This window comes from Stenella coeruleoalba (genome assembly GCF_951394435.1).
Source record: "Stenella coeruleoalba genome assembly, contig: scaffold_40, whole genome shotgun sequence".
Taxonomy (NCBI): domain Eukaryota; kingdom Metazoa; phylum Chordata; class Mammalia; order Artiodactyla; family Delphinidae; genus Stenella; species Stenella coeruleoalba.
In genome coordinates, this window is record NW_027646100.1 from 2,185,074 (window position 1) to 2,210,333 (window position 25,260).

Below are 25,260 nucleotides of genomic sequence, written 5' to 3' on the forward strand. Positions count from 1 at the left end.
TTGACTTAAGGAACTTTATCTGTGCTCATTTCAATCTCTGGTTTTATGCAACACCCCAACTCACCTTTCCCCTTAAGCAAGCATAAGTTGGTTTTCTAAATTTGAGACCCTGTTCTGTTCTGTAATTCAGTTCCTGTGTAGCCAAGTTTACATTCCGTGTATTACTGATATCTTATGATGTTTCTTTTTCTGTGTGACTTACTTCAGTTAGAATCATCATACCTGAATCCACTCATTGTGCTGCTAAGGGCCTGATGACACAGATTTCATTGCTGAGTGATATTGCTTTGTAAGTAAATACCACAACTTCTTTATCCATTTTTCACTTTCTGCGATGTTGAACTTGTACTGTAAACGAGGTTCTTGTAAACAGAGCCGTTCCAAACTTTGGGGTGGCTGTGTCTTTTTGAATTTAATTTCCCTAAGCTATAGGACCATAAGTGGAAGTGCCCTAGGTTCTGTTGCTTTGTTTTTTAGATGTTTCAGGAAACACCATACACTTCTCCCGAGTGGTTGTTGGCAATTTACATCCCGCCCATCAGCATAACAAGGCTCCCAGTTCTCCATGGCCTGTCCTGCCTTTCTGGATTTTACACTTTTTTCAGATGGCCCTTTTGACCGGGGGGAAGTGAGACTTCATTGTAGTGCAGATTTCCTTTGCAAGCTTGCTTGGTTGGCCAAAAAGGGCGTATGCGTTTTTTCCTGAATATATTCAGGAAAAAACGCATACGCCCTTTTTGGCCAAGTGCATCATTGTGGACGTTCTGCCTCTATTCCTATGCTTTCAATGCAATTCCAGTCTACCTCCTGAAATCGGTTTCCTGCAATTCTGCCCCGCTTTCAAGTCCTCTTGGAAGCCTTACTTCAGTCTATTTTTGGACGATAGCTCTCATTTATAACTCTGCAGGTTTGTGATTTACAGTGCCCCTGAGCTCCTTTCTTCAACTCGCTTTCTTTTGAGCTGGCCGCAACACCGCAGGATGGCTTCAGGCCCTAATCTGGTTCCGGTACGGCACGCTGAGCCTTTGTTTATTTCCTCTTCCTGGTGAGAAATGAGAGTTAAATTTGCCCGTCCAGACACCTCCAGCTAGCCTCTCATTGGTTCTCGCTATTCCTGTTCATCTTCCGCAGAAATTGCAAACTGGGCCAAACAGGAGGTTAAAGGCGCTGACTCTCCAAGTGGGGAGAGTGTTAGTAAAGCGTCTGGAATGTTGCACCCGAGTACCAGGGGAGGAAAACTGAGACATATTTGAACACGTCTCCCGTTCACATGGTTGATCATACTTGGGTTCCACATGCATGTTTTAGCTGAAGGAAGAATACCTAAAACCTGCGTAGTTGAAACCCGTGGAATGGGTACCATGCAATATGACTTCAAAGGGTCTTCATTTGCTCACCGAACCTCTCCAATCCTATCACTGCTGCGTTTATGCCCCTGTACACATGCTTGATTCTCTTTCGGAGACATAGCAATCCATAGGTTTTAAGATACTTACTAGTCAGGTACATTCTTAGGCGTTTAATATGCGGTGTTGAGTCCATTTCGTTGAGCAAGGAGTAGCTCTTGTCTATTCCATATTTGGCTTAAGGAACTTTATCTGTGCTCATTTCAATCTCTGGTTTTATGCAGCACCCCAACTCACCTTTCCCCTTAAGCAAGCATAAGTTGGTTTTCTAAATTTGAGACCCTGTTCTGTTCTATAATTCAGTTCCTGTGTAGCCAAGTTTACATTCCGTGTATTAGTGATATCTTATGATGTTTCTGTTTCTGTGTGACTTATTTCAGTTAGAATCATCATACCTGAATCCACTCATTGTGCTGCTAAGGGCCTGATGACACAGATTTCATTGCTGAGTGATATTGCTTTGTAAGTAAATACCACAACTTCTTTATCCATTTTTCACTTTCTGCGATGTTGAACTTGTACTGTAAACGAGGTTCTTGTAAACAGAGCCGATCCAAACTTTGGGATGGCTGTGTCTTTTTGATTTTAATTTCCCTAAGCTATAGGACCATAAGTGGAAGTGCCCTAGGTTCTGTTGCTTTGTTTTTTAGATGTTTCAGGAAACACCATACACTTCTCCCGAGTGGTTGTTGGCAATTTACATCCCGCCCATCAGCATAACAAGGCTCCCAGTTCTCCATGGCCTGTCCTGCCTTTCTGGATTTTACACTTTTTTCAGATGGCCCTTTTGACCGGGGGGAAGTGAGACTTCATTGTAGTGCAGATTTCCTTTGCAAGCTTGCTTGGTTGGCCAAAAAGGGCGTATGCGTTTTTTCCTGAATATATTCAGGAAAAAACGCATACGCCCTTTTTGGCCAAGTGCATCATTGTGGACGTTCTGCCTCTTTTCCTATGCTTTCAATGCAATTCCAGTCTACCTCCTGAAATCGGTTTCCTGCAATTCTGCTCCGATTTCAAGTCCTCTTGGCAGCCTTACTTCAGTCTATTTTTGGACGATAGCTCTCATTTATAACTCTGCAGGTTTGTGAATTACAGTGCCCCTGAGCTCCTTTCTTCAACTCGCTTTCTTGTGACCTGGCCACAACACCGCAGGATGGCTTCAGGCCCTAATCTGGTTCCGGCCCGGCATGCTGAGCCTTTGGTTAATTCCTCTTCCTGGTGGAAATGAGAGTTAAATTTGCCCGTCCAGACACCTCCAGCTAGCCTCTCATTGGTTCTTGCTATTCCTGTTCATCTTCCACAGAAATTGCAAACTGGGCCAAACAGGAGGTTAAAGGGACTGACTCTCCAAGTCGGGAGAGTGTTAGTAAAGCGTCTGGAATGTGGCACCCGAGTACCAGGGGAGGAAAACTGAGACATATTTGAATACGTCTCCCGTTCACATGGTTGATCATACTCTGGGTTCCACATGCATGTTTTAGCTGAAGGAAGAATACCTTAAACCTGGAGAGTTGAGACCCGTGTAATGGGTACCATGCAATATGACTTCAAAGGGTCTTCATATGCTCACCGAACCTCTCCAATCCTATCACTGCTGCGTTTATGCCCCTGTACACATGCTTGATTCTCTTTTGGAGACATAGCAATCCATAGGTTTTAAGATACTTACAAGTCAGGTACATTCTTAGGCGTTTAATATGGGGTGTTGAGTCCATTTCGTTGAGCAAGGAGTAGCTCTTGTCTATTCCATATTTGGCTTAAGGAACTTTATCTGTGCTCATTTCAATCTCTGGTTTTATGCAGCACCCCAACTCACCTTTCCCCTTAAGCAAGCATAAGTTGGTTTTCTAAATTTGAGACCCTGTTCTGTTCTGTAATTCAGTTCCTGTGTAGCCAAGTTTACATTCCGTGTATTACTGATATCTTATGATGTTTCTGTTTCTGTGTGACTTATTTCAGTTAGAATCATCATACCTGAATCCACTCATTGTGCTGCTAAGGGCCTGATGACACACATTTCATTGTTGAGTGATATTGCTTTGTAAGTAAATACCACAACTTCTTTATCCATTTTTCACTTTCTGCGATGTTGAACTTGTACTGTAAACGAGGTTCTTGTAAACAGAGCCGTTCGAAACTTTGGGGTGGCTGTGTCTTTTTGAATTTAAATTCCCTAAGCTATAGGACCATAAGTGGAAGTGCCCTAGGCTCTGTTGCTTTGTTTTTTAGATGTTTCAGGAAACACCATACACTTCTCCCGAGTGTTTGTTGGCAATTTACATCCCGACCTTCAGCATAAGAAGGCTCCCAGTTCTCCATGGCCTGTCCTGCCTTTCTGGATTTTACACTTTTTTCAGATGGCCCTTTTGACCGGGGGAAGTGAGACTTCATTGTAGTGCAGATTTCCTTTGCAAGCTTGCTTGGTTGGCCAAAAAGTGCGTATGCGTTTTTTCCTGAATATATTCAAGAAAAAACACATACGCCCTTTTTGGCCAAGTGCATCATTGTGGACGTTCTGCCTCTTTTCCTATGCTTTCAATGCAATTCCAGTCTACCTCCTGAAATCGGTTTCCTGCAATTCTGCCCTGCTTTCAAGTCCTCTTGGCAGCCTTACTTCAGTCTATTTTTGGACGATAGCTCTCATTTATAACTCTGCAGGTTTGTGAATTACAGTGCCCCTGAGCTCCTTTCTTCAACTTGCTTTCTTGTGACCTGGCCGCAACACCGCTGGATGGCTTCAGGCCCTAATCTGGTTCCGGTACGGCACGCTGAGCATTTGGTTATTTCCTCTTCCTGGTGGGAAATGAGAGTTAAATTTGCCCGTCCAGACACCTCCAGCTAGTCTCTCATTGGTTCTCGCTATTCCTGTTCATCTTCCGCAGAAATTGCAAACTGGGCCAAACAGGAGGTTAAAGGCGCTGACTCTCCAAGTGGGGAGAGTGTTAGTAAAGCGTCTGGAATGTTGCACCCGAGTACCAGGGGAGGAAAACTGAGACATATTTGAACACGTCTCCCGTTCACATGGTTGATCATACTCTGGGTTCCACATGCATGTTTTAGCTGAAGGAAGAATACCTTAAACCTGGAGAGTTGAGACCCGTGGAATGGGTACCATGCAATATGACTTCAAAGGGTCTTCATTTGCTCACCGAACCTCTCCAATCCTATCACTGCTGCGTTTATGCCCCTGTACACATGCTTGATTCTCTTTTGGAGACATAGCAATCCATAGGTTTTAAGATAATTACTAGTCAGGTACATTCTTAGGCGTTTAATATGGGGTGTTGAGTCCATTTCGTTGAGCAAGGAGTAGCTTTTGTCTATTCCATATTTGGCTTAAGGAACTTTATCTGTGCTCATTTCAATCTCTGGTTTTATGCAGCACCCCAACTCACCTTTCCCCTTAAGCAAGCATAAGTTGGTTTTCTAAATTTGAGACCCTTTTCTGTTTTGGAATGCAGTTCCTGTGTAGCCAAGTTTACATTCCGTGTATTAGTGATATCTTATGATGTTTCTTTTTCTGTGTGACTTATTTCAGTTAGAATCATCGTACCTGAATCCACTCATTATGCTGCTACGGGCCTGATGACATAGATTTCATTGCTGAGTGATACTGCATTGTACGTAAGTACCACAAGTTCTTTATCCATTTTTCACTTTCTGTGATATTGAACTTGTACGGTAAACGAGGTTCTTGTAAACGGAGGCGTCCCAAACTTTGGGGTGGCTGTGTCTTTTTGATTTTAATTTCCCTAAGCTATAGGACCATAAGTGGAAGTGCCCTAGGCTATGTTGCTTTGTTTTTTAGATGTTTCAGGAAACACCATACACTTCTCCTGAGTGTCTGTTGGCAATTTACATCCCGCCCATCAGCATAACAAGGCTCCCAGTTCTCAATGGCCTGTTGCCTTTCTGGATTTTACACTTTTTTCAGATGGCCCTTTTGACCAGGGGGAAGTGAGACTTCATTGCAGTGCAGATTTCCTTTGCAAGCCTGCTTGGTTGGCCAAAAAGGGCGTATGCGTTTTTTCCTGAATATATTCAGGAAAAAACGCATACGCCCTTTTTGGCCAAGTGCATCATTGTGGACGTTCTGCCTCTTTTCCTATGCTTTCAATGCAATTCCAGTGTACCTCCTGAAATCGGTTTCCTGCAATTCTGCCCCGCTTTCAAGTCCTCTTGGCAGCCTTACTTCAGTCTATTTTTGGACGATAGCTCTCATTTATAACTCTGCAGGTTTGTGAATTACAGTGCCCCTGAGCTCCTTTCTTCAACTCGCTTTCTTGTGACCTGGCCACAACACCGCAGGATGGCTTCAGGCCCTAATCTGGTTCCGGCCCGGCATGCTGAGCCTTTGGTTAATTCCTCTTCCTGGTGGAAATGAGAGTTAAATTTGCCCGTCCAGACACCTCCAGCTAGCCTCTCATTGGTTCTTGCTATTCCTGTTCATCTTCCACAGAAATTGCAAACTGGGCCAAACAGGAGGTTAAAGGGACTGACTCTCCAAGTCGGGAGAGTGTTAGTAAAGCGTCTGGAATGTGGCACCCGAGTACCAGGGGAGGAAAACTGAGACATATTTGAATACGTCTCCCGTTCACATGGTTGATCATACTCTGGGTTCCACATGCATGTTTTAGCTGAAGGAAGAATACCTTAAACCTGGAGAGTTGAGACCCGTGTAATGGGTACCATGCAATATGACTTCAAAGGGTCTTCATATGCTCACCGAACCTCTCCAATCCTATCACTGCTGCGTTTATGCCCCTGTACACATGCTTGATTCTCTTTTGGAGACATAGCAATCCATAGGTTTTAAGATACTTACAAGTCAGGTACATTCTTAGGCGTTTAATATGGGGTGTTGAGTCCATTTCGTTGAGCAAGGAGTAGCTCTTGTCTATTCCATATTTGGCTTAAGGAACTTTATCTGTGCTCATTTCAATCTCTGGTTTTATGCAGCACCCCAACTCACCTTTCCCCTTAAGCAAGCATAAGTTGGTTTTCTAAATTTGAGACCCTGTTCTGTTCTGTAATTCAGTTCCTGTGTAGCCAAGTTTACATTCCGTGTATTACTGATATCTTATGATGTTTCTGTTTCTGTGTGACTTATTTCAGTTAGAATCATCATACCTGAATCCACTCATTGTGCTGCTAAGGGCCTGATGACACACATTTCATTGTTGAGTGATATTGCTTTGTAAGTAAATACCACAACTTCTTTATCCATTTTTCACTTTCTGCGATGTTGAACTTGTACTGTAAACGAGGTTCTTGTAAACAGAGCCGTTCGAAACTTTGGGGTGGCTGTGTCTTTTTGAATTTAAATTCCCTAAGCTATAGGACCATAAGTGGAAGTGCCCTAGGCTCTGTTGCTTTGTTTTTTAGATGTTTCAGGAAACACCATACACTTCTCCCGAGTGTTTGTTGGCAATTTACATCCCGACCTTCAGCATAAGAAGGCTCCCAGTTCTCCATGGCCTGTCCTGCCTTTCTGGATTTTACACTTTTTTCAGATGGCCCTTTTGACCGGGGGAAGTGAGACTTCATTGTAGTGCAGATTTCCTTTGCAAGCTTGCTTGGTTGGCCAAAAAGTGCGTATGCGTTTTTTCCTGAATATATTCAAGAAAAAACACATACGCCCTTTTTGGCCAAGTGCATCATTGTGGACGTTCTGCCTCTTTTCCTATGCTTTCAATGCAATTCCAGTCTACCTCCTGAAATCGGTTTCCTGCAATTCTGCCCCGCTTTCAAGTCCTCTTGGCAGCCTTACTTCAGTCTATTTTTGGACGATAGCTCTCATTTATAACTCTGCAGGTTTGTGAATTACAGTGCCCCTGAGCTCCTTTCTTCAACTTGCTTTCTTGTGACCTGGCCGCAACACCGCTGGATGGCTTCAGGCCCTAATCTGGTTCCGGTACGGCACGCTGAGCATTTGGTTATTTCCTCTTCCTGGTGGGAAATGAGAGTTAAATTTGCCCGTCCAGACACCTCCAGCTAGCCTCTTCTTGGTTCTCGCTATTCCTGTTCATCTTCCGCAGAAATTGCAAACTGGGCCAAACAGGAGGTTAAAGGCGCTGACTCTCCAAGTGGGGAGAGTGTTAGTAAAGCGTCTGGAATGTTGCACCCGAGTACCAGGGGAGGAAAACTGAGACATATTTGAACACGTCTCCCGTTCACATGGTTGATCATACTCTGGGTTCCACATGCATGTTTTAGCTGAAGGAAGAATACCTTAAACCTGGAGAGTTGAGACCCGTGGAATGGGTACCATGCAATATGACTTCAAAGGGTCTTCATTTGCTCACCGAACCTCTCCAATCCTATCACTGCTGCGTTTATGCCCCTGTACACATGCTTGATTCTCTTTTGGAGACATAGCAATCCATAGGTTTTAAGATAATTACTAGTCAGATACATTCTTAGGCGTTTAATATGGGGTGTTGAGTCCATTTCGTTGAGCAAGGAGTAGCTTTTGTCTATTCCATATTTGGCTTAAGGAACTTTATCTGTGCTCATTTCAATCTCTGGTTTTATGCAGCACCCCAACTCACCTTTCCCCTTAAGCAAGCATAAGTTGGTTTTCTAAATTTGAGACCCTTTTCTGTTTTGGAATGCAGTTCCTGTGTAGCCAAGTTTACATTCCGTGTATTAGTGATATCTTATGATGTTTCTTTTTCTGTGTGACTTATTTCAGTTAGAATCATCGTACCTGAATCCACTCATTATGCTGCTACGGGCCTGATGACATAGATTTCATTGCTGAGTGATACTGCATTGTACGTAAGTACCACAAGTTCTTTATCCATTTTTCACTTTCTGTGATATTGAACTTGTACGGTAAACGAGGTTCTTGTAAACGGAGGCGTCCCAAACTTTGGGGTGGCTGTGTCTTTTTGATTTTAATTTCCCTAAGCTATAGGACCATAAGTGGAAGTGCCCTAAGCTATGTTGCTTTGTTTTTTAGATGTTTCAGGAAACACCATACACTTCTCCTGAGTGTCTGTTGGCAATTTACATCCCGCCCATCAGCATAACAAGGCTCCCAGTTCTCAATGGCCTGTTGCCTTTCTGGATTTTACACTTTTTTCAGATGGCCCTTTTGACCAGGGGGAAGTGAGACTTCATTGCAGTGCAGATTTCCTTTGCAAGCCTGCTTGGTTGGCCAAAAAGGGCGTATGCGTTTTTTCCTGAATATATTCAGGAAAAAACGCATACGCCCTTTTTGGCCAAGTGCATCATTGTGGACGTTCTGCCTCTTTTCCTATGCTTTCAATGCAATTCCAGTGTACCTCCTGAAATCGGTTTCCTGCAATTCTGCCCCGCTTTCAAGTCCTCTTGGCAGCCTTACTTCAGTCTATTTTTGGACGATAGCTCTCATTTATACCTCTGCAGGTTTGTGAATTACAGTGCCCCTGAGCTCCTTTCTTCAACTCGCTTTCTTGTGACCTGACCGCAACACCGCAGGATGGCTTCAAGCCCTAATATGGTTACGGCACGGCACGCTGAGCCTTTGGTTATTTCCTCTTCCTGGTGGGAAATGAGAGTTAAATTTGCCCGTCCAGACACCTCCAACTAGTCTCTCATTGGTTCTCCCTATTCCTGTTCATCTTCCGCAGAAATTGCAAACTGGGCCAAACAGGAGGTTAAAGGCGCTGACTCTCCAAGTGGGGAGAGTGTTAGTAAAGCGTCTGGAATGTTGCACCCGAGTACCAGGGGAGGAAAACTGAGACATATTTGAAAACGTCTCCCGTTCACATGGTTGATCATACTCTGGGTTCCACATGCATGTTTTAGCTGAAGGAAGAATACCTTAAACCTGGAGAGTTGAGACCCGTGTAATGGTTACCATGCAATATGACTTCAAAGGGTCTTCATTTGCTCACCGAACCTCTCCAATCCTATCACTGCTGCGTTTATGCCCCTGTACACATGCTTGATTCTCTTTCAGAGACATAGCAATCCATAGGTTTTAAGATACTTACTAGTCAGGTACATTCTTAGGCGTTTAATATGGGGTGTTGAGTCCATTTCGTTGAGCAAGGAGTAGCTCTTGTCTATTCCATATTTGGCTTAAGGAACTTTATCTGTGCTCATTTCAATCTCTGGTTTTATGCAGCACCCCAACTCACCTTTCCCCTTAAGCAAGCATAAGTTGGTTTTCTAAATTTGAGACCCTGTTCTGTTCTGTAATTCAGTTCCTGTGTAGCCAAGTTTACATTCCGTGTATTACTGATATCTTATGATGTTTCTGTTTCTGTGTGACTTATTTCAGTTAGAATCATCATACCTGAATCCACTCATTGTGCTGCTAAGGGCCTGATGACACAGATTTCATTGCTGAGTGATATTGCTTTGTAAGTAAATACCACAACTTCTTTATCCATTTTTCACTTTCTGCGATGTTGAACTTGTACTGTAAACGAGGTTCTTGTAAACAGAGCCGATCCAAACTTTGGGGTGGCTGTGTCTTTTTGATTTTAATTTCCCTAAGCTATAGGACCATAAGTGGAAGTGCCCTAGGTTCTGTTGCTTTGTTTTTTAGATGTTTCAGGAAACACCATACACTTCTCCCGAGTGGTTGTTGGCAATTTACATCCCGCCCATCAGCATAACAAGGCTCCCAGTTCTCCATGGCCTGTCCTGCCTTTCTGGATTTTACACTTTTTTCAGATGGCCCTTTTGACCGGGGGGAAGTGAGACTTCATTGTAGTGCAGATTTCCTTTGCAAGCTTGCTTGGTTGGCCAAAAAGGGCGTATGCGTTTTTTCCTGAATATATTCAGGAAAAAACGCATACGCCCTTTTTGGCCAAGTGCATCATTGTGTACGTTCTGCCTCTTTTCCTATGCTTTCAATGCAATTCCAGTCTACCTCCTGGAATCGGTTTCCTGCAATTCTGCTCCACTTTCAAGTCCTCTTGGCAGCCTTACTTCAGTATATTTTTGGATGATAGCTGTCATTTATAACTCTGCAGGGTTGTGAATTACAGTGCCCCTGAGCTCCTTTCTTCAACTCGTTTTCTTTTGAGCTGGCCGCAACACCGCAGGATGGCTTCAGGCCCTAATCTGGTTCCGGTACGGCACGCTGAGCCTTTGGTTATTTCCTCTTCCTGGTGGGAAATGAGAGTTAAATTTGCCCGTCCAGACACCTCCAGCTAGTCTCTCATTGGTTCTCGCTATTCCTGTTCATCTTCCGCAGAAATTGCAAACTGGGCCAAACCGGAGGTTAAAGGGACTGACTCTCCAAGTCGGGAGAGTGTTAGTAAAGCGTCTGGAATGTTGCACCCGAGGACCAGGGTACAAAAGCTGAGACATATTTGAACACATCTCCCAATCACATGGTTGATCATACTCTAGGTTCCACATGCATGTTTTAGCTGAAGGAAGAATACCTTAAACCTGGAGAGCTGAGACCCGTGTAATGGGTACCATGCAATATGACTTCAAAGGGTCTTCATTTGCTCACTGAACCTCTCCAATCCTATCACTGCTGCGTTTATGCCCCTGTACACACGCTTGATTCTCTTTTGGAGACATAGCAATCCATAGGTTTTAAGATACTTACTAGTCAGGTACATTCTTAGGCGTTTAATATGGGGTTTTGTGTCCATTTTGTTGAGCAAGGAGTAGCTCTTGTCTATTCCATATTTGGCTTAAGGAACTTTATCTGTTCTCATTTCAATCTCTGGTTTTATGCAGCACCCCAACTCACCTTTCCCCTTAAGCAAGCATAAGTTGGTTTTCTAAATTTGAGACCCTGTTCTGTTTTGGAATGCAGTTCCTGTGTAGCCAAGTTTACATTCCGTGTATTAGTGATATCTTATGATGTTTCTTTTTCTGTGTGACTTATTTCAGTTAGAATCATCGTACCTGAATCCACTCATTATGCTGCTACGGGCCTGATGACATAGATTTCATTGCTGAGTGATACTGCATTGTACGTAAGTACCACAAGTTCTTTATCCATTTTTCACTTTCTGTGATATTGAAATTGTACGGTAAACGAGGTTCTTGTAAACAGAGGCGTCGCAAACTTTGGGGTGGCTGTGTCTTTTTGATTTTAATTTCCCGAAGCTATAGGACCATAAGTGGAAGTGCCCTAGGCTCTGTTGCTTTGTTTTTTAGATGTTTCAGGAAACACCATACACTTCTCCTGAGTGTCTGTTGGCAATTTACATCCCGCCCATCAGCATAACAAGGCTCCCAGTTCTCAATGCCTGTTGCCTTTCTGGATTTTACACTTTTTTCAGATGTCCCTTTTGACCGGGGGGAAGTGAGACTTCATTGTAGTGCCGATTTCCTTTGCAAGCTTGCTTGGTTGGCCAAAAAGGGCCTATGCGTTTTTTCCTGAATATATTCAGGAAAAAACGCATACGCCCTTTTTGGCCAAGTGCATCATTGTGGACGTTCTGCCTCTTTTCCTATGCTTTCAATGCAATTCCAGTCTACCTCCTGAAATCGGTTTCCTGCAATTCTGCCCCGCTTTCAAGTCCTCTTGGCAGCCTTACTTCAGTCGATTTTTGGACGATAGCTCTCATTTATAACTCTGCAGGTTTGTGAATTACAGTGCCCCTGAGCTCCTTTCTTCAACTCGCTTTCTTGTGACCTGGCCGCAACACCGCAGGATGGCTTCAGGCCCTAATCTGGTTACGGCACGGCACAATGAGCCTTTGGTTATTTCCTCTTCCTGGTGGGAAATGAGACTTAAATTTGCCCGTCCAGACACCTCCAGCTAGCCTCTCATTGGTTCTCGCTATTCCTGTTCATCTTCCGCAGAAATTGCAAACTGGGCCAAACAGGAGGTTAAACGGACTGACTCTCCAAGTCGGGAGAGTGTTAGTAAAGCGTCTGGAATGTTGCACCTGAGTACCAGGGTACGAAAACTGAGACATATTTGAACACGTCTCCCGTTCACATGGTTGATCATACTCTGGGTTCCACATGCATGTTTTAGCTGAAGGAAGAATACCTTAAACCTGGAGAGCTGAGACCCGTGAAATGGGTACCATGCAATATGACTTCAAAGGGTCTTCATTTGCTCACCGAACCTCTCCAATCCTATCACTGCTGCGTTTATGCCCCTGTACACACGCTTGATTCTCTTTAGGAGACATAGCAATCCATAGGTTTTAAGATACTTACTAGTCCGGTACATTCTTAGGCGTTTAATATGGGGTTTTGTGTCCATTTTGTTGAGCAAGGAGTAGCTCTTGTCTATTCCATATTTGGCTTAAGGAACTTTATCTGTTCTCATTTCAATCTCTGGTTTTATGCAGCACCCCAACTCACCTTTCCCCTTAAGCAAGCATAAGTTGGTTTTCTAAATTTGAGACCCTGTTCTGTTTTGGAATGCAGTTCCTGTGTAGCCAAGTTTACATTCCGTGTATTAGTGATATCTTATGATGTTTCTTTTTCTGTGTGACTTATTTCAGTTAGAATCATCGTACCTGAATCCACTCATTATGCTGCTACGGGCCTGATGACATAGATTTCATTGCTGAGTGATACTGCATTGTACGTAAGTACCACAAGTTCTTTATCCATTTTTCACTTTCTGTGATATTGAACTTGTACGGTAAACGAGGTTCTTGTAAACAGAGGCGTCGCAAACTTTGGGGTGGCTGTGTCTTTTTGATTTTAATTTCCCGAAGCTATAGGACCATAAGTGGAAGTGCCCTAGGCTCTGTTGCTTTGTTTTTTAGATGTTTCAGGAAACACCATACACTTCTCCTGAGTGTCTGTTGGCAATTTACATCCCGCCCATCAGCATAACAAGGCTCCCAGTTCTCAATGCCTGTTGCCTTTCTGGATTCTACACTTTTTTCAGATGTCCCTTTTGACCGGGGGGAAGTGAGACTTCATTGTAGTGCCGATTTCCTTTGCAAGCTTGCTTGGTTAGCCAAAAAGGGCCTATGCGTTTTTTCCTGAATATATTCAGGAAAAAACGCATACGCCCTTTTTGGCCAAGTGCATCATTGTGGACGTTCTGCCTCTTTTCCTATGCTTTCAATGCAATTCCAGTCTACCTCCTGAAATCGGTTTCCTGCAATTCTGCCCCGCTTTCAAGTCCTCTTGGCAGCCTTACTTCAGTCTATTTTTGGACGATAGCTCTCATTTATAACTCTGCAGGTTTGTGAATTACAGTGCCCCTGAGCTCCTTTCTTCAACTCGCTTTCTTGTGACCTGGCCGCAACACCGCAGGATGGCTTCAGGCCCTAATCTGGTTCCGGCCCGGCATGCTGAGCCTTTGGTTAATTCCTCTTCCTGGTGGGAAATGAGAGTTAAATTTGCCCAACCACACACCTCCAGCTATTCTTTCATTGGTTCTCGCTATTCCTGTTCATCTTCCACAGAAATTGCAAACTGGGCCAAACAGGAGGTTAAAGGGACTGACTCTCCAAGTGGGGAGAGTGTTAGTAAAGCGTCTGGAATGTTGCACCCGAGTACCAGGGTACGAAAACTGAGACATATTTGAACACGTCTCCCGATCACATGGTTGATCATACTCTAGGTTCCACATGCATGTTTTAGCTGAAGGAAGAATACCTTAAACCTGGGTAGTTGAAACCCGTGGAATGGGTACCATGCAATATGACTTCAAAGGGTCTTCATTTGCTCACGAACCTCTCCAATCCTATCACTGCTGCGTTTATGCCCCTGTACACATGCTTGATTCTCTTTCGGAGACATAGCAATCCATAAGTTTTAAGATACTTACTAGTCAGGTACATTCTTAGGCGTTTAATATGGGGTGTTGAGTCCATTTCGTTGAGCAAGGAGTAGCTCTTGTCTATTCCATATTTGGCTTAAGGAACTTTATCTGTGCTCATTTCAATCTCTGGTTTTATGCAGCACCCCAACTCACCTTTCCCCTTAAGCAAGCATAAGTTAGTTTTCTAAATTTGAGACCCTGTTCTGTTCTGTAATTCAGTTCCTGTGTAGCCAAGTTTACATTCTGTGTATTAGTGATATCTTATGATGTTTCTTTTTCTGTGTGACTTATTTCAGTTAGAATCATCATACCTGAATCCACTCATTGTGCTGCTAAGGGCCTGATGACACAGATTTCATTGCTGAGTGATATTGCTTTTTAAGTAAATACCACAACTTCTTTCTCCATTTTTCACTTTCTGCGATGTTGAACTTGTACTGTAAACGAGGTTCTTGTAAACAGAGCCGTTCCAAACTTTGGGGTGGCTGTGTCTTTTTGATTTTAATTTCCCTAAGCTATAGGACCATAAGTGGAAGTGCCCGAGGTTCTCTTGCTTTGTTTTTTAGATGTTTCAGGAAACACCATACACTTCTCCCGAGTGGTTGTTGGCAATTTACATCCCGCCCATCAGCATAACAAGGCTCCCAGTTCTCCATGGCCTGTCCTGCCTTTCTGGATTTTACACTTTTTTCAGATGGCCCTTTTGACCAGGGGGAAGTGAGACTTCATTGTAGTGCAGATTTCCTTTGCAAGCTTGCTTGGTTGGCCAAAAAGGGCGTATGCGTTTTTTCCTGAATATATTCAGGAAAAAACGCATACGTCCTTTTTGGCCAAGTGCATCATTGTGGACGTTCTGCCTCTTTTCCTATGCTTTCAATGCAATTCCAGTCTACCTCCTGAAATCGGTTTCCTGCAATTCTGCCCCGCTTTCAAGTCCTCTTGGCAGCCTTACTTCAGTCTATTTTTGGACGATAGCTGTCATTTATAACTCTGCAGGTTTGTGAATTACAGTGCCCCTGAGCTCCTTTCTTCAACTCGCTTTCTTGTGACCTGGCCGCAACACCGCAGGATGTCTTCAGGCCCTAATCTGGTTCCGGCACGGCACGCTGAGCCTTTGGTTAATTCCTCTTCCTGGTGGGAAATGAGAGTTAAATTTGCCCATCCAGACACCTCCAGCTAGTCTCTCATTGGTTCTCGCTATTCCTGTTCATCTTCCACAGAAATTGCAAACTGGGCCAAACAGGAGGTTAAAGGGACTGACTCTCCAAGTCGGGAGAGTGTTAGTAAAGCATCTGGAATGTTGCACCCGAGTACCAGGGTACGAAAACTGAGACATATTTGAACACGTCTCCTGATCACATGGTTGATCATACTCTGGGTTCCACATGCATGTTTTAGCTGAGCGAAGAATACCTAAAACCTGGGTAGTTGAAACCCGTGGAATGGGTACCATGCAATATGACTTCAAAGGGTCTTCATTTGCTCACCGAACCTCTCCAATCCTATCACTGCTGCGTTTATGCCCCTGTACACATGCTTGATTCTCTTTCGGAGACATAGCAATCCATAGGTTTTAAGATACTTACTAGTCAGGTACATTCTTAGGCGTTTAATATGGGGTGTTGAGTCCATTTCGTTGAGCAAGGAGTAGCTCTTGTCTATTCCATATTTGGCTTAAGGAACTTTATCTGTGCTCATTTCAATCTCTGGTTTTATGCAGCACCCCAACTCACCTTTCCCCTTAAGCAAGCATAAGTTGGTTTTCTAAATTTGAGACCCTCTTCTGTTCTGTAATTCAGTTCCTGTGTAGCCAAGTTTACATTCCGTGTATTACTGATATCTTATGATGTTTCTTTTTCTGTGTGACTTATTTCAGTTAGAATCATCATACCTGAATCCACTCATTGTGCTGCTAAGGGCCTGATGACACAGATTTCATTGCTGAGTGATATTGCTTTGTAAGTAAATACCACAACTTCTTTATCCATTTTTCACTTTCTGCGATGTTGAACTTGTACTGTAAACGAGGTTCTTGTAAACAGAGCCGTTCCAAACTTTGGGGTGGCTGTGTCTTTTTGATTTTAATTTCCCTAAGCTATAGGACCATAAGTGGAAGTGCCCGAGGTTCTGTTGCTTTGTTTTTTAGATGTTTCAGGAAACACCATACACTTCTCCCGAGTGTCTGTTGGCAATTTACATCCCGCCCATCAGCATAACAAGGCTCCCAGTTCTCCATGGCCTGTCCTGCCTTTCTGGATTTTACACTTTTTTCAGATGGCCCTTTTGACCGGGGGGAAGTGAGACTTCATTGTAGTGCAGATTTCCTTTGCAAGCTTGCTTGGTTGGCCAAAAAGGGCGTATGCGTTTTTTCCTGAATATATTCAGGAAAAAACGCATACGCCCTTTTTGGCCAAGTGCATCATTGTGGACGTTCTGCCTCTTTTCCTATGCTTTCAATGCAATTCCAGTCTACCTCCTGAAATCGGTTTCCTGCAATTCTGCCCCGCTTTCAAGTTCTCTTGGCAGCCTAACTTCAGTCTATTTTTGGACGATAGCTGTCATTTATAACTCTGCAGGTTTGTGAATTACAGTGCCCCTGAGCTCCTTTCTTCAACTCGCTTTCTTGTGACCTGGCCGCAACACCGCAGGATGGCTTCAGGCCCTAATCTGGTTCCGGCCCGGCACGCTGAGCCTTTGGTTAATTCCTCTTCCTGGTGGGAAATGAGAGTTAAATTTGCCCGTCCAGACACCTCCAGCTAGCCTCTCATTGGTTCTCGCTATTCCTGTTCATCTTCCACAGAAATTGCAAACTGGGCCAAACAGGAGGTTAAAGGGACTGACTCTCCAAGTCGGGAGAGTGTTAGTAAAGCGTCTGGAATGTTGCACCCGAGTACCAGGGGAGGAAAACTGAGACATATTTGAACACGTCTCCCGATCACATGGTTGATCATACTCTGGGTTCCACATGCATGTTTTAGCTGAAGAAAGAATACCTTAAACCTGGAGAGTTGAGACCCGTGGAATGGGTACCATGCAATATGACTTCAAAGGGTCTTCATTTGCTCACCGAACCTCTCCAATCCTATCACTGCTGCGTTTATGCCCCTGTACACACGCTTGATTCTCTTTTGGAGACATAGCAATCCATAGGTTTTAAGATACTTACTAGTCAGGTACATTCTTAGGCGTTTAATATGGGGTTTTGAGTCCATTTCGTTGAGCAAGGAGTAGCTCTTGTCTATTCCATATTTGGCTTAAGGAACTTTATCTGTGCTCATTTCAATCTCTGGTTTTATGCAGCACCCCAACTCACCTTTCCCCTTAAGCAAGCATAAGTTGGTTTTCTAAATTTGAGACCCTGTTCTGTTTTGGAATGCAGTTCCTGTGTAGCCAAGTTTACATTCCGTGTATTAGTGATATCTTATGATGTTTCTTTTTCTGTGTGACTTACTTCAGTTAGAATCATCATACCTGAATCCACTCATTGTGCTGCTAAGGGCCTGATGACACAGATTTCATTGCTGAGTGATATTGCTTTGTAAGTAAATACCACAACTTCTTTATCCATTTTTCACTTTCTGCGATGTTGAACTTGTACTGTAAACGAGGTTCTTGTAAACAGAGCCGTTCCAAACTTTGGGGTGGCTGTTTCTTTTTCATTTTAATTTCCGTAATCTATAGGACCATAAGTGGAAGTGCCCTAGGTTCTGTTGCTGTGTTTTTTAGTTGTTTCAGGAAACACCATACACTTCTCCCAAGTGGTTCTTGGCAATTTACATCCCGCCCATCAGCATAACAAGGCTCCCAGTTCTCCATGGCCTGTCCTGCCTTTCTGGATTTTACACTTTTTTCAGATGGCCCTTTTGACCGGGGGGAAGTGAGACTTCATTGTAGTGCAGATTTCCTTTGCAAGCTTGCTTGGTTGGCCAAAAAGGGCGTATGCGTTTTTTCCTGAATATATTCAGGAAAAAACGCATACGCCCTTTTTGGCCAAGTGCATCATTGTGGACGTTCTGCCTCTTTTCCTATGCTTTCAATGCAATTCCAGTCTACCTCCTGAAATCGGTTTCCTGCAATTCTGCCCCGCTTTCAAGTCCTCTTGGCAGCCTTACTTCAGTCTATTTTTGGACGATAGCTCTCATTTATAACTCTGCAGGTTTGTGAATTACAGTGCCCCTGAGCTCGTTTCTTCAACTCGCTTTCTTGTGACCTGGCCGCAACACCGCAGGATGGCTTCAGGCCCTAATCTGGTTCCGGCACGGCACGCTGAGTCTTTGGTTATTTCCTCTTCCTGGTGGGAAATGAGAGTTAAATTTGCCCAACCAGACACCTCCAGCTATTCTTTCATTGGTTCTCGCTATTCCTGTTCATCTTCCACAGAAATTGCAAACTGGGCCAAACAGGAGGTTAAAGGGACTTACTCTCCAAGTCGGGAGAGTGTTAGTAAAGCGTCTGGAATGTTGCACCCGAGTACCAGGGGAGGAAAACTGAGACATATTTGAATACGTCTCCCGTTCACATGGTTGATCATACTCTGGGTTCCAAATGCATGTTTTAGCTGAAGAAAGAATACCTTAAACCTGGAGAGTTGAGACCCGTGGAATGGGTACCATGCAATATGACTTCAAAGGGTCTTCATTTGCTCACCGAACCTCTCCAATCCTATCACTGCTGCGTTTATGCCCCTGTACACACGCTTGATTCTCTTTTGGAGACATAGCAATCCATAGGTTTTAAGATACTTACTAGTCAGGTACATTCTTAGGCGTTTAATATGGGGTTTTGAGTGCATTTCGTTGAGCAAGGAGTAGCTCTTGTCTATTCCATATTTGGCTTAAGGAACTTTATCTGTGCTCATTTCAATCTCTGGTTTTATGCAGCACCCCAACTCACCTTTCCCCTTAAGCAAGCATAAGTTGGTTTTCTAAATTTGAGACCCTGTTCTGTTTTGGAATGCAGTTCCTGTGTAGCCAAGTTTACATTCCGTGTATTAGTGATATCTTATGATGTTTCTTTTTCTGTGTGACTTATTTCAGTTAGAATCATCATACCTGAATCCACTCATTGTGCTGCTAAGGGCCTGATGACACAGATTTCATTGCTGAGTGATATTGCTTTGTAAGTAAATACCACAACTTCTTTATCCATTTTTCACTTTCTGCGATGTTGAACTTGTACTGTAAACGAGGTTCTTGTAAACAGAGCCGTTCCAAACTTTGGGGTGGCTGTTTCTTTTTCATTTTAATTTCCCTAATCTATAGGACCATAAGTGGAAGTGCCCTAGGTTCTGTTGCTGTGTTTTTTAGTTGTTTCAGGAAACACCATACACTTCTCCCAAGTGGTTCTTGGCAATTTACATCCCGCCCATCAGCATAACAAGGCTCCCAGTTCTCCATGGCCTGTCCTGCCTTTCTGGATTTTACACTTTTTTCAGATGGCCCTTTTGACCGGGGGGAAGTGAGACTTCATTGTAGTGCAGATTTCCTTTGCAAGCTTGCTTGGTTGGCCAAAAAGGACGTATGCGTTTTTTCCTGAACATATTCAGGAAAAAACGCATACGCCCTTTTTGGCCAAGTGCATCATTGTGGACGTTCTGCCTCTTTTCCTATGCTTTCAATGCAATTCCAGTCTACCTCCTGAAATCGGTTTCCTGCAATTCTGCCCCGCTTTCAAGTCCTCTTGGCAGCCTTACTTCAGTCTATTTTTGGACGATAGCTGTCATTTATAACTCTGCAGGTTTGTGAATTACAGTGCCCCTGAGCTCCTTTCTTCAACTCGCTTTCTTGTGACCTGGCCGCAACACCGCAGGATGGCTTCAGGCCCTAATCTGGTTCCGGCACGGCACGCTGAGCCTTTGGTTATTTCCTCTTCCTGGTGGGAAATGAGAGTTAAATTTGCCCAACCAGACACCTCCAGCTATTCTTTCATTGGTTCTCGCTATTCCTGTTCATCTTCCACAGAATTTGCAAACTGGGTCAAACAGGAGGTTAAAGGGACTGACTCTCCAAGTCAGGAGAGTGTTAGTAAAGCGTCTGGAATGTTGCACCCGAGTACCAGGGGAGGAAAACTGAGACATATTTGAACACGTCTCCCGATCACATGGTTGATCATACTCTAGGTTTCACATGCATGTTTTAGCTGAAGGAAGAATACCTTAAACCTGGGTAGGTGAAACCCTTGGAATGGGTACCATGCAATATGACTTCAGAGGGTCTTCATTTGCTCACCGAACCTCTCCAATCCTATCACTGCTGCGTTTATGCCCCTGTACACATGCTTGATTCTCTTTCGGAGACATAGCAATCCATAGGTTTTAAGATACTTACTAGTCAGGTACATTCTTAGGCGTTTAATATGCGGTGTTGAGTCCATTTCGTTGAGCAAGGAGTAGCTCTTGTCTATTCCATATTGGGCTTATGGAACTTTATCTGTACTCATTTCAATCTCTGGTTTTATGAAGCACCCCAACTCACCTTTCCCCTTAAGCAAGCATAAGTTGGTTTTCTAAATTTGAGACCCTGTTCTGTTCTGTAATTCAGTTCCTGTGTAGCCAAGTTTACATTCCGTGTATTACTGATATCTTATGATGTTTCTTTTTCTGTGTGACTTATTTCAGTTAGAATCATCATACCTGAATCCACTCATTGTGCTGCTAAGGCCCTGATGACATAGATTTCATTGCTGAGTGATATTGCTTTGTAAGTAAATACCACAACTTCTTTATCCATTTTTCACTTTCTGCGATGTTGAACTTGTACTGTAAACGAGGTTCTTGTAAACAGAGGCGTCCCAAACTTTGGGGTGGCTGTGTCTTTTTGATTTTAATTTCCCTAAGCTATAGGACCATAAGTGGCAGTGCCCTAGGCTCTGTTGCTTTGTTTTTTAGATGTTTAAGGAAACACCATACACTTCTCCCCAGTGTCTGTTGGCAATTTACATCCCGCCCATCAGCATAACAAGGCTCCCAGTTCTCCATGGCTTGTCCTGCCTTTCTGGATTTTACCCTTTTTTCAGATGGCCCTTTTGACCGGGGGGAAGTGAGACTTCATTGTAGTGCAGATTTCCTTTGCAAGCTTGCTTGGTTGGCCAAAAAGGGCGTATGCGTTTTTTCCTGAATATATTCAGGAAAAAACGCATACGCCCTTTTTGGCCAAGTGCATCATTGTGGACGTTCTGCCTCTTTTCCTATGCTTTCAATGCAATTCCAGTCTACCTCCTGAAATCGGTTTCCTGCAATTCTGCCCCGCTTTCAAGTCCTCTCGGCAGCCTTACTTCAGTCTATTTTTGGACGATAGCTGTCATTTATAACTCTGCAGGTTTGTGAATTACAGTGCCCCTGAGCTCCTTTCTTCAACTCGCTTTCTTTTGAGCTGGCCGCAACACCGCTGGATGGCTTCAGGCCCTAATCTGGTTCCGGTACGGCACGCTGAGCCTTTGGTTATTTCCTCTTCCTGGTGGGAAATGAGAGTTAAATTTGCCCAACCAGACACCTCCAGCTAGTCTCTCATTGGTTCTCGCTATTCCTGTTCATCTTCCGCAGAAATTGCAAACTGTGCCAAACAGGAGGTTAAAGGCGCTGACTCTCCAAGTGGGGAGAGTGTTAGTAAAGTATCTGGAATGTTGCACCCGAGTACCAGGGTACGAAAACTGAGACATATTTGAACACGTCTCCCGATCACATGGTTGATCATACTCTGGGTTCCACATGCATGTTTTAGCTGAAGGAAGAATACCTAAAACCTTGGTAGTTGAAACCCGTGGAATGGGTACCATGCAATATGACTTCAAAGGGTCTTCATTTGCTCACGAACCTCTCCAATCCTATCACTGCTGCGTTTATGCCCCTGTACACATGCTTGATTCTCTTTCGGAGACATAGCAATCCATAGGTTTTAAGATACTTACTAGTCTGGTACATTCTTAGGCGTTTAATATGCGGTGTTGAGTCCATTTCGTTGAGCAAGGAGTAGCTCTTGTCTATTCCATATTTGGCTTAAGGAACTTTATCTGTGCTCATTTCAATCTCTGGTTTTATGCAGCACCCCAACTCACCTTTCCCCTTAAGCAAGCATTAGTTGGTTTTCTAAATTTGAGACCCTGTTCTGTTCTGTAATTCAGTTCCTGTGTAGCCAAGTTTACATTCCGTGTATTACTGATATCTTATGATGTTTCTTTTTCTGTGTGACTTATTTCAGTTAGAATCATCATACCTGAATCCACTCATTGTGCTGCTAAGGGCCTGATGACATAGATTTCATTGCTGATTGATATTGCTTTGTAAGTAAATACCACAACTTCTTTCTCCATTTTTCACTTTCTGCGATGTTGAACTTGTACTTTAAACGAAGTTCTTGTAAACAGAGGCGTCCCAAACTTTGGGGTGGCTGTGTCTTTTTGATTTTAATTTCCCTAAGCTATAGGACCATAAGTGGCAGTGCCCTAGGCTCTGTTGCTTTGTTTTTTAGATGTTTCAGGAAACACCATACACTTCTCCTGAGTGTCTGTTGGTAATTTACATCCCGCCCATCAGCATAACAAGGCTCCCAGTTCTCCATGGCCTGTCCTGCCTTTCTGGATTTTACACTTTTTTCAGATGGCACTTTTGACCGGGGGGAAGTGAGACTTCATTGTAGTGCCGATTTCCTTTGCAAGCTTGCTTGGTTGGCCAAAAAGGGCGTATGCGTTTTTTCCTGAATATATTCAGGAAAAAACGCATACGCCCTTTTTGGCCAAGTGCATCATTGTGGACGTTCTGCCTCTTTTCCTATGCTTTCAATGCAATTCCAGTCTACCTCCTGAAATCGGTTTCCTGCAATTCTGCCCCGCTTTCAAGTCCTCTTGGCAGCCTAACTTCAGTCTATTTTTGGATGATAGCTGTCATTTATAACTCTGCAGGTTTGTGAATTACAGTGCCCCTGAGCTCCTTTCTTCAACTCGCTTTCTTTTGAGCTGGCCGCAACACCGCAGGATGGCTTCAGGCCCTAATCTGGTTCCGGCCCGGCACACTGAGCCTTTGGTTATTTCCTCTTCCTGGTGGGAAATGAGAGTTAAATTTGCCCGTCCAGACACCTCCAGCTAGCCTCTCATTGGTTCTCGCTATTCCTGTTCATCTTCCGCAGAAATTGCAAACTGTGCCAAACAGGAGGTTAAAGGCGCTGACTCTCCAAGTGGGGAGAGTGTTAGTAAAGCGTCTGGAATGTTGCACCCGAGTACCAGGGGAGGAAAACTGAGACATATTTGAACACGTCTCCCGATCACACGGTTGATCATACTCTGGGTTCCCCATGCATGTTTTAGCTGAAGGAAGAATACCTAAAACCTGGGTAGTTGAAACCCGTGGAATGGGTACCATGCAATATGACTTCAAAGGGTCTTCATTTGCTCACCGAACCTCTCCAATCCTATCACTGCTGCGTTTATGCCCCTGTACACATGCTTGATTCTCTTTCGGAGACATAGCAATCCATAGGTTTTAAGATACTTACTAGTCAGGTACATTCTTAGGCGTTTAATATGCGGTGTTGAGTCCATTTCGTTGAGCAAGGAGTAGCTCTTGTCTATTCCATATTTGGCTTAAGGAACTTTATCTGTGCTCATTTCAATCTCTGGTTTTATGCAGCACCCCAACTCACCTTTACCCTTAAGCAAGCATAAGTTGGTTTTCTAAATTTGAGACCCTGTTCTGTTCTGTAATTCAGTTCCTGTGTAGCCAAGTTTACATTCCGTGTATTACTGATATCTTATGATGTTTCTTTTTCTGTGTGACTTATTTCAGTTAGAATCATCGTACCTGAATCTACTCATTATGCTGCTACGGGCCTGATGACATAGATTTCATTGCTGAGTGATACTGCATTGTACGTAAGTACCACAAGTTCTTTATCCATTTTTCACTTTATGTGATATTGAACTTGTACGGTAAACGAGGTTCTTGTAAACAGAGGCGTCCCAAACTTTGGGGTGGCTGTGTCTTTTTGATTTTAATTTCCCTAAGCTATAGGACCATAAGTGGAAGTGCCCTAGGCTCTGTTGCTTTGTTTTTTAGATGTTTCAGGAAACACCATACACTTCTCCCGAGTGTCTGTTGGCAATTTACATCCCGCCCATCAGCATAACAAGGCTCCCAGTTCTCCATGGCCTGTCCTGCCTTTCTGGATTTTACACTTTTTTCAGTTGGCCCTTTTGACCGGGGGGAAGTGAGACTTCATTGTAGTGCAGATTTCCTTTGCAAGCTTGCTTGGTTGGCCAAAAAGGGCGTATGCGTTTTTTCCTGAATATATTCAGGAAAAAACCCATACGCCCTTTTTGGCCAAGTGCATCATTGTGGACGTTCTGCCTCTTTTCCTATGCTTTCAATGCAATTCCAGTCTACCTCCTGAAATCGGTTTCCTGCAATTCTGCCCCGCATTCAAGTCTTCTTGGCAACCTAACTTCAGTCTATTTTTGGACGATAGCTGTCATTTATAACTCTGCAGGTTTGTGAATTACAGTGCCCCTGAGCTCCTTTCTTCAACTCGCTTTCTTTTGAGCTGGCCGCAACACCGCAGGATGGCTTCAGGCCCTAATCTGGTTCCGGTACGGCACACTGAGCCTTTGGTTATTTCCTCTTCCTGGTGGGAAATGAGAGTTAAATTTGCCCGTCCAGACACCTCCAGCTAGCCTCTCATTGGGTCTCGCTATTCCTGTTCATCTTCCACAGAAATTGCAAACTGTACCAAACAGGAGGTTAAAGGCGCTGATTCTCCAAGTGGGGAGAGTGTTAGTAAAGCGTCTGGAATGTTGCACCCGAGTACCACGGGAGGAAAACTGAGATATATTTGAACACGTCTCCCGATCACACGGTTGATCATACTCTGGGTTCCACATGCATGTTTTAGCTGAAGGAAGAATACCTAAAACCTGGGTAGTTGAAACCCGTGGAATGGGTACCATGCAATATGACTTCAAAGGGTCTTCATTTGCTCACCGAACCTCTCCAATCCTATCACTGCTGCGTTTATGCCCCTGTACACATGCTTGATTCTCTTTCGGAGACATAGCAATCCATAGGTTTTAAGATACTTACTAGTCAGGTACATTCTTAGGCGTTTAATATTCGGTGTTGAGTCCATTTCGTTGAGCAAGGAGTAGCTCTTGTCTATTCCA

General features: G+C 43.8%; 1 long non-coding RNA gene across 8 annotated transcripts in view; it reads left to right on the plus strand.

Annotated features, from left to right (window-relative positions):
• Positions 1–25,260, plus strand: part of LOC307181340 — a 1,758,975-nt gene that overhangs the window by 1,522,233 nt on the left and 211,482 nt on the right. For 6 of the 8 annotated variants that reach the window (XR_013826453.1, XR_013826455.1, XR_013826456.1 and 3 more), the window contains one exon: positions 14,412–14,497. The exons of the other annotated variants lie outside the window; for them this stretch is intronic. This is a non-coding gene — a long non-coding RNA (uncharacterized lncRNA). The remainder of the gene's footprint in view (positions 1–14,411; positions 14,498–25,260) is intronic. 8 annotated transcript variants of the gene reach the window in all.